Genomic DNA, 9,018 nt, shown 5'->3' on the forward strand with positions numbered 1-9,018 from the left:
AGATTCCTAAACTTTGATGCCAAATTAGCAGGAGAAAAAAGATTGCTCCAGCTAAATGAGCTAGAGGAATTCAGATTCACTGCTTCCGAAAATGCCAAGCTTTATAAAGAGAAATAAAAAAAGTGGCATGATAGAAAGCTGTCATCTAGAATCTTTGAACCAGGACAGAAGGTTCTGCTGTTTAACTCTAGACTCAGGCTATTCCCCAGGAAACTGAAATTCCGGTGGAGGGGACCATATGTGATTACAAGTGTATCACCATATGGTTATGTGGAGCTTCAAGATATTGATTCTGATAAGAAGTTCATTGTCAATAGACAGAGAATCAAGCACTATCTTGAAGGCAACGTTGAGCAAGAGTGCTCAAGGATGAAGCTAAATTAAAAGCTCAGCAAGGTCCAGCTAAAGACAATAAAGAAGCGCTTGCTGGGAGGCAACCCAGCTATGGGGCATCAATCCTCTAAGCATTTTGCCCTATTTTTATTTTTATTTGTTTATATAAAGTTTCTACCTCAGCTGAAAGATGATCCAGACTCTTTCAACAGGAGAATGATGAGAACAGAAAAGGGCCTGGATAAGATTCTAGAGGATATATGTATCCCTGGAGCCAGGTGGACCACCAGCACGAAGGGTGTCCCAAATCAACTCAAAAGAGAAGATCTCAAACCAGTCTAATACCTTATTTGACCATAAAATGACACTTTTCAAAATTCAAAATAAGGTTTGAACTAACACACCTGTCTAATACTCTAGATAAACTATCCAAGCAAAGGCTAAAGGAATCACCGTATACGCTAAAATCATCCATAAAAACCTCCATACAGCTCTTAAGAAGATCAGAGAAAAGACTCATCATGCACCTTTGAAAAGTAGCTGGTGCATTACATAAGCCAAAAGGCATCCTCTTGTAAGCATAAGTTCCAAAGGGACATGTAAAAGTAGTCTTTTCCTGATCTTCAGGAGCTATATGAATTTGGAAATAGCCTGTGTAACCATCTAAAAAGCAATAATGTGATTTACCTGACAGGCGATCCAACATTTGATCAACGAATTGTAGGGGGTAGTGATCCTTATATGAGTGGCCTGGTTGAGGCGCCTGTAATCAATGCAAACCATCTAGGAATTCTGTACTCTGGTTGCTATGAGCTCTCCATGCTCATCCTTCACTATAGTGACTTCATGCTTCTTGGGCACCACTTGTACTAGGCTTACTCATTCACTGTCTGAAATGGGGTAGATGATATCTGCCTCAAGCAATCTGGTCACTTCCTTCTTGACAACCTCTAGGATGGTGGGGTTCAGCCGCCTTTGTGGTTGACGGACAGGCCTTGCTCCCTCTTCTAAAAATATTCTGTGCTCACAAACTTGAGGGTTGATGCCTACTATATCCGCCAAGCTCCACCCAATGGCCTTCTTGTGTCTTCTCAGCACACTAAGCAGTTGCTCTTCTTATTGGGAAGTGAGTTCCCTTGTAATGATGACTGGGAGCTTCTGATTATCCTCAAGGTAAGTGATGAGCGGATAATTTATACGCTTTTTGGCATTGTTTTTAGTATGTTTTTAGTAGGATCTAGTTACTTTTAGGGATGTTTTTATTAGTTTTTATGTTAAATTCACATTTCTGGACTTTACTATGAGTTTGTGTGTTTTTCTGTGATTTCAGGTATTTTCTAGTTGAAATTGAGGGACTTGAGCAAAAATCAGATTCAGAGGTTGAAGAATGACTGCTGATGCTGTTGGATTCTGACCTCCCTTCACTCAAAGTGGATTTTCTGGAGCTACAGAACTTCACATGGCGCGCTCTCAACGGCGTTGGAAAGTAGACATCCAGGGCTTTCCAGCAATATATAATAGTTCATACTTTGCCCGAGTTTAGATGACGCAAAAGGGCGTTGAACGCCAGTTCTACGCTGCAGTCTGGAGTTAAACGCCAGAAACACATCACGAACCAGAGTTGAACGCCAAAAACACGTTACAACTTGGCGTTCAACTCCAAAAGAAGTCTCTGCATGTGTAAACTTCAATCTCAGCCCAAGCACACACCAAGTGGGCCCCGGAAGTGGATTTATGCATCAATTACTTACTTTTGTAAACCCTAGTAACTAGTTTAGTATAAATAGGACTTTTTACTATTGTATTAGACATCTTGGGATGTTTAGTTCTTAGATCATGGGGGCTAGCCATTCGGCCATGCCTGAACCTTTCACTTATGTATTTTTCAACGGTAGAGTTTCTGTACTCCATAGATTAAGGTGTGGAGCTCTGCTGTTCCTCTTGATTTAATGCAAAGTACTACTGTTTTTCTATTCAATTCAACTTATTCCGCTTCTAAGATATTCATTCGCACTTCAATATGATGGATGTAATGATCGTGACAGTCATCATCATTCTCAACTTATGAACGCGCGCCTGACAACCACCTCCGTTCTACCTTAGATTGAATGGATATCTCTTGGATATCTAATACAGGGGACTGAGTCCGAGATATTAGTGTCTTCGTGGTATAAGTTAGAACCCATGGATGGCCATTCCTGAGATCCGGAAAGTCTAAACCTTGTCTGTGGTATTCCGAGTAGGATCTGGGAAGGGATGGCTGTGACGAGCTTCAAACTCGCGAGTGCTAGGCGTAGTGACAGACGCAAAAGGAGGGTGAATCCTATTCCAGTATGATCGAGAACCTCCAGATGATTAGCCGTGCCGTGACAGAGCATTTAGACCTTTTTCACAGAGAGGATGGGATGTAGCCATTGACAACAGTGATGCCCTATATAAAGCTTGCCATGGAAAGGAGTAGGACTGGTTGGATGAAGACAGCAGGAAAGCAGAGATTCAGAGGAACGAAAACTTATCTAAAATTCTCACCAATGAATTACATAAGTATTTCTATCTTTATTTTCTGTTTATTTATTATTATTAATCAAAAATTCCATAACCATTTGATATCTGCCTGACTGAGATTTACAAGATGACCATAGCTTGCTTCATACCAACAATCTCCGTGGGATCGACCCTTACTCACGTAAGGTTTATTACTTGGACGACCCAGTGCACTTGCTGGTTAGTTGTATCGAAGTTGTGACAAATTATGAATTAAGATTATAGCACCAAGTTTTTGGAGCCATTACCAGGGATCACAATTTCGTGCACCAAGTTTTTGGCGCCGTTGCCGGGGATTGTTCGAGTTTGGACAACTGATGGTTTATCTTGTTGCTCAGATTAGGTAATTTTCTTTTTGTTTTATTTTCAAAAACTTTTCAAAAATCTTTCAAAAATTTCTCATCTGTTTTCGAAAATTATTCTAAATTTTTAAGAATGGATTCTAGTGTTTCATGAAGCATGTTGAAGCCTGGCTGGCTATAAAGCCATGTCTAATTCTTTTGGACTGTGGCTTCCAACCATCAGCATAGAGGCAAGTTAATTGGAATATCAGCTGTTGCATGCCTGATTTATATCCTAAAGCTGGCTGGCTATTAAGCCATGCCCAACCCTTGGATTGGAGCTTTAGGCCAACATTGAAAGATTCCTAGAATTCTTATTAAAAATTTTGAATTTCTTATTTTCTTTTCCTATATGTTTTTCGAAAAAAAAAATTTAAAAGAAAATACAAAAAAATCATAAAATCATAAAAACCAAAAATATTTTGTATTTCTTGTTTGAGTCTAGAGTCAATTTTTAAGTTTGGTGTCAATTGCATTTTTTTCTAAAAATTTATGCATTTTTCGAAAATTCATGCATTCATAGTGTTCTTCATGATCTTCAAGTTGTTCTTGGCCAGTCTTCTTGTTTGATCTTCATATTTTCTTGTTTTGTGTCTTTTCTTGTTTTTCATATGCATTTTCAATTTGTTAGTGTCTGAAGTTTGCAAATTTTTAAGTTTGGTGTCTTGCATGTTTTCTTTGCATCAAAAATTTTTCAAAAATATGTTTTTGATGTTCATCTTGACATTTATAGCATTCTTGTGTGCATTCATTGTTTTGATCTAAAAATTCTCATGCATTGAGTCTTTTTCATGTTTTTCTCCTTCTTCATTAAAAATTCAAAAATCAAAAAATATCTTTCCCTTTTTCACTCATAAATTTTCGAAAATTTGGATTGACTTTTTCAAAATTTTTAAAATTTAATTGTTTCTTATGAGTCAAATCAAATTTTCAATTTGAAAATCCTATCTTTTTCAAAATCTTTTTCAAAAATCAAGTCTTTTTCATTTTTTTCTTATTTATTTTCGAAAATTATAAAAATATTTTTCAAAAATCTTTTTCTTAATCTTATCTCATAATTTTCGAAAATATTATCAACAATTAATGTTTTGATTCAAAAATTTCAAGTTTGTTAATTTCTTGTTAAGAAAGATTCAAACTTTAAGTTCTAGAATCATATCTTGTGATTACTTGTGAGTCAAGTCATTAATTTTGATTTTAAAAATCAAATCTTTTTCAAAACTAATTTCAATCATATCTTTTTAAAAATATCTTTTTATCTTATCTTTTTCAAAATCATATCTTTTTAATCATACATTTTCATATCATATCTTTTTCAAATATCTTTTCTAACTTCTTATCTTCTTATCTTTTAAAAATTGATTTTCAAAATTTGTTTCAACTAACGAGTTAACTTTTTGTTTGTTTCTTATCTCTTTCAAAACTACCTAACTAAATATCCCTCTCTAATTTTCGAAAATACCTCCCTCTTTTTCAAAAATTCTTTTTAGTTAATTAATTGTTTAAATTTTAATTTTAATTCTCCTTTAATTTTCGAAAATCATTAACTCTTTTTCAAAATTTATTTTTTGAAATTCCCTCTCTCCCATCTCCTTCTATTTATTTATTCATTTACTAACACTTCTCTTCATCTCAAATCACTGCTCCTATCCTCACCCTTGTGTTTGGATTATCCATTCTTCTTCAATCTTATTCCCTTTCTTCTTCTACTAATAACAAGGGAACCTCTATACTGTGGTAAAAAGGATCCCTATTATTATTTTCTGTTCCCTTCTTTTTCATATGAGCAGGAGCAAGGACAAGAACATTCTTGTTGAAGCAGACCCTGAATCTGAAAGGACTCTGAAGAGGAAACTAAGAGAAGCTAAATTACAACAATCCAGAGACAACCTTACAGAAATTTTTGAAAAGGAAGAGGAGATGGTAGCCGAAAATAATAATAATGCAAAGAAGATGCTTGGTGACTTTACTGCACCAAATTCCAATTTACATGGAAGAAGCATCTCCATCCCAGCCATTAGAGCAAACAACTTTGAGCTAAAACCTCAATTAGTTTCTCTGATGCAGCAGAACTGCAAGTTTCATGGACTTCCATCTGAAGATCCTTTTCAGTTCTTGACTGAATTTTTGCAGATTTGTGATACTGTTAAGACCAATGGGGTTGATCCCGAGGTCTACAGGCTCATGCTTTTCTCTTTTGCTGTAAGAGACAGAGCTAGAATATGGTTGGACTCTCAACCCAAGGATAGCCTAAACTCTTGGGATAAGCTGGTCATGGCTTTCTTAGCCAAGCTAGTAAGAAGATCACTGAAACCCCTCCTAGTACTCTCCCAAGCAATACAGAAGAGAATCCAAAGAGAGAATGCAAGGCCATTAATATAACCATCATGGCCGAATCCAAGGAGGAAGGAGAGGACGTGAATCTCAAGGAGGAAGACCTCCTGGGATGTCCAGTGATCAACAAGGAGTTTCCCTTTGAGGAACCAAAGGAATCTGAGGCTCATCTAGAGACCATAGAGATTCCATTGAACCTCCTTATGCCCTTCATGAGCTCTGATGAGTATTCTTCTTCTGAAGAGAATGAAGATGTTACTGAAGAGCAAGTTGCCAAGTACCTTGGTACCATCATGAAGCTGAATGCCAAATTATTTGGTAATGAGACTTGGGAAGATGAACCTCCCTTGCTCACCAATGAACTGAGTGATCTGGATCAACTGAGATTGCCTCAGAAGAAACAAGATCCTAAAAAATTCTTAATACCTTGTACCATAGGCACCATGACCTTTGAGAAGGCTCTATGTGACCTTGGGTCAGGGATAAACCTCATGCCCCTCTCTGTAATGGAGAAACTGGGAATCTTTGAGGTGCAAGCTGCCAGAATCTCACTAGAGATGGTAGACAACTCAAGAAAACAAGCTTATGGACAAGTAGAGGATGTGCTGGTAAAGGTTGAAGGCCTTTACATCTCTGCTGATTTCATAATCTTAGACACTGAGAAGGATGAGGATGAATCCATCATCCTTGGAAGACCCTTCCTAGCCACAGCAAGAGCTATGATTGATGTAGACAGAGGAGAATTGATCCTTCAACTGAATGAGGACAACCTTGTATTTAAAACTCAAGAATCTCCTTCTATAATGATGGAAAGGAAGCATAGAAAGCTTCTCTCAGTACAGAGTCAACTAAAGCCCCCACAGTCAAACTCTAAGTTTGGTGTTGGGAGTCTAAAAAATTGACCTGATCACCTGTGTGGCTCCATGAGAGCCCACTGTCAAGCTATTGACATTAAAGAAGCGCTTGTTGGGAGGCAACCCAATTTTTATTTATCTAATTTTATTTTTATTTTATTATTCTTTTATGTTTTATTAGGTTCATGATCATGTGGAGTCACAAAATAAATAGAAAAATTAAAAACAGAATCAAAAACAGCAGAAGAAAAATCACACCCTGGAGGAAGGGCTTACTGGCGTTTAAACGTCAGTAACGAGCATCTGGCTGGCGTTCAACGCCAGAACAGAGCATGGATCTGGCGTTGAACGCCAGAAACAAGCAGCATCCTGGCGTTCAGACGCCAAAAATGCACACTGAGGAAAGCTGGCGCTGAACACCAGAAACAAGCATAGAACTGGCGTTCAACACTAGAAACATGCTGCATCTGGGCGTTAAACGCCCAGAACAAGCATCAATTCGGCGTTTAAATGCCAGAATTGCATGCAAAGGAATTTTACATGCCTAATTGGTGCAGGGATGCAAATCCTTGACACCTCAGGATTTGTGGACCCCACAGGATCATCTCAGCATCTGTGGACCCCACAGGATCCCCACCAACCTCCACTCATACTCTTCCCTCTTCTCATTCATCCTCTCTTTCCAATAAACACCCTTCCCCAAAACCCTTCACCAATCACCTCAAGCTCTCTTCCCCATTACCCCTTCGCCTATCACATCCATCCACTCTTCCCCATAAACCTACCTCATAAACCCCACCTACCTTCAAAATTCAAAATCACTTTCCCACCCAAACCCACCCCATATGACTGAACCCTAACCCCTCTCCCTCCACTATATAAACCCCTCCATTCTTCTTCATTTCCACACAACACAACCCTCTCTTCCCCTTCTTGGCCGAAATACAACTCTCTCTCCCTCTCCTCCATTTCTTCTTCTTCTTCATCTATTCTTTCTTCTCTTGCTTGAGGGCGAGCAATATTCTAAGTTTGGTGTGGTAAAAGCATAAGCTTTTTGTTTTTCCATTACCATTGATGGCACCTAAGACCGGAGAATCCTCTAGAAAAGGGAAAGGGAAGACAAAAGCTTCCACCTCCGAGTCATGGGAGATGGAAAGATTCATCTCCAAAGCCCATCAAGACCACTTCTATGATGTTGTGGCCAAGAAGAAGGTGATCCCCGAGGTCCCTTTCAAACTCAAGAAAAATGGGTATCCAGAGATCCGACATGAGATCCAAAGAAGAGGTTGGGAAGTTCTGAATTATCTCACCATGGTTCGGGGGAAATACTTAGATTTTAGTTCGGAAAATGTGAGGTTGGCGTTCAACTTGCCAATGATGGAAGAAAACGCACGCCCCTACACAAGGAGAGTCAACTTTGATCAAAGGTTGGACCAAGTCCTCATGGACATATGTGTGGAAGGAGCTCAATGGAAGATTGACTCAAAAAGCAAACAAGAGAGCCTATTCATGGATCTCAAGAGACACATGAAGAAGCTCATCACCAAGAAATCCCTGAGATGCCTCAAGGGATGCACTTTCCTCCACAGAACTTTTGGGAGCAAATCAACACCTCCCTAGGAGAACTGAGTTCCAACATGGGACAATTAAGGGTGGAATATCAAGAGCACTCAATCATCCTCCATGAAATTAGAGAAGATCAAAGAGCTATGAGGGAGGAGTAACAAAGACAAGGAGGAGACATAGAAGAGCTCAAGGACATCATTGGTTCCTCAAGAAGAAAACGCCACCATCACTAAGGTGGACTCATTCCTTGTTCTAAAATTTTCTGTTTTTCGTTTTCTTTATGTTAAGTGCTTATCTATGTTAGTGTCTTACTACATGATCATTAGTATTTAGTAACCTTGTCTTAAAGTTATGAATGTCCTATGAATCCATCACCTCTCTTAAATGAAAAATGTTTTAATTACAAAAGAACAAGAAGTACTTGGTTTCAAATTCATCCTTGAAACTAATTTAATTATTTTGATTTGGTGGTAATACTTTTTGTTTTCTGAATGTATGCTTGAACAGTGCATATGTCTTTTAAAGTTGTTGTTTATGAATGTTAAATATGTTGGCTCTTGAAAGAATGATGAACATGAGACATGTTATTTGATAATCTAAAAAATCATAAAATTGATTCTTGAAGCAAGAAAAAGCAATGAATACAAAATCTTGCAGAAAAAAAAAAGAAAGAAAAATGGCAAAAAAAAAATAGAAAGAAAAAGAAAAAGCAAGCAGAAAAAGCCAAAAGCTCTTAAAACCAAAAGGCAAGAGCAAAAAGCCAATAGCCCTTAAAACCAAAAGACAAGGGTAAATAAAAAGGATCCCAAGGCTTTGAGCATTAGTGGATAGGAGGGCCTAAAGGAATAAAATCCTGGCCTAAGCGGCTAAGCCAAGCTGTCCCTAACCATGTGCTTGTGGTGTGAAGGTGTCAAGTGAAAACTCGAGACTGAGCGGTTAAAGTCAAGGTCCAAAGCAAAAGAAGAGTGTGCTTAAGAACCCTGGACACCTCTAATTGGGGACTTTAGCAAAGCTGAGTCACAATTTGAAAAGGTTCACCCAATTAT

This window comes from Arachis ipaensis, chromosome B06, assembly GCF_000816755.2.
Source record: "Arachis ipaensis cultivar K30076 chromosome B06, Araip1.1, whole genome shotgun sequence".
Classification (NCBI taxonomy): Eukaryota; Viridiplantae; Streptophyta; class Magnoliopsida; order Fabales; family Fabaceae; genus Arachis; species Arachis ipaensis.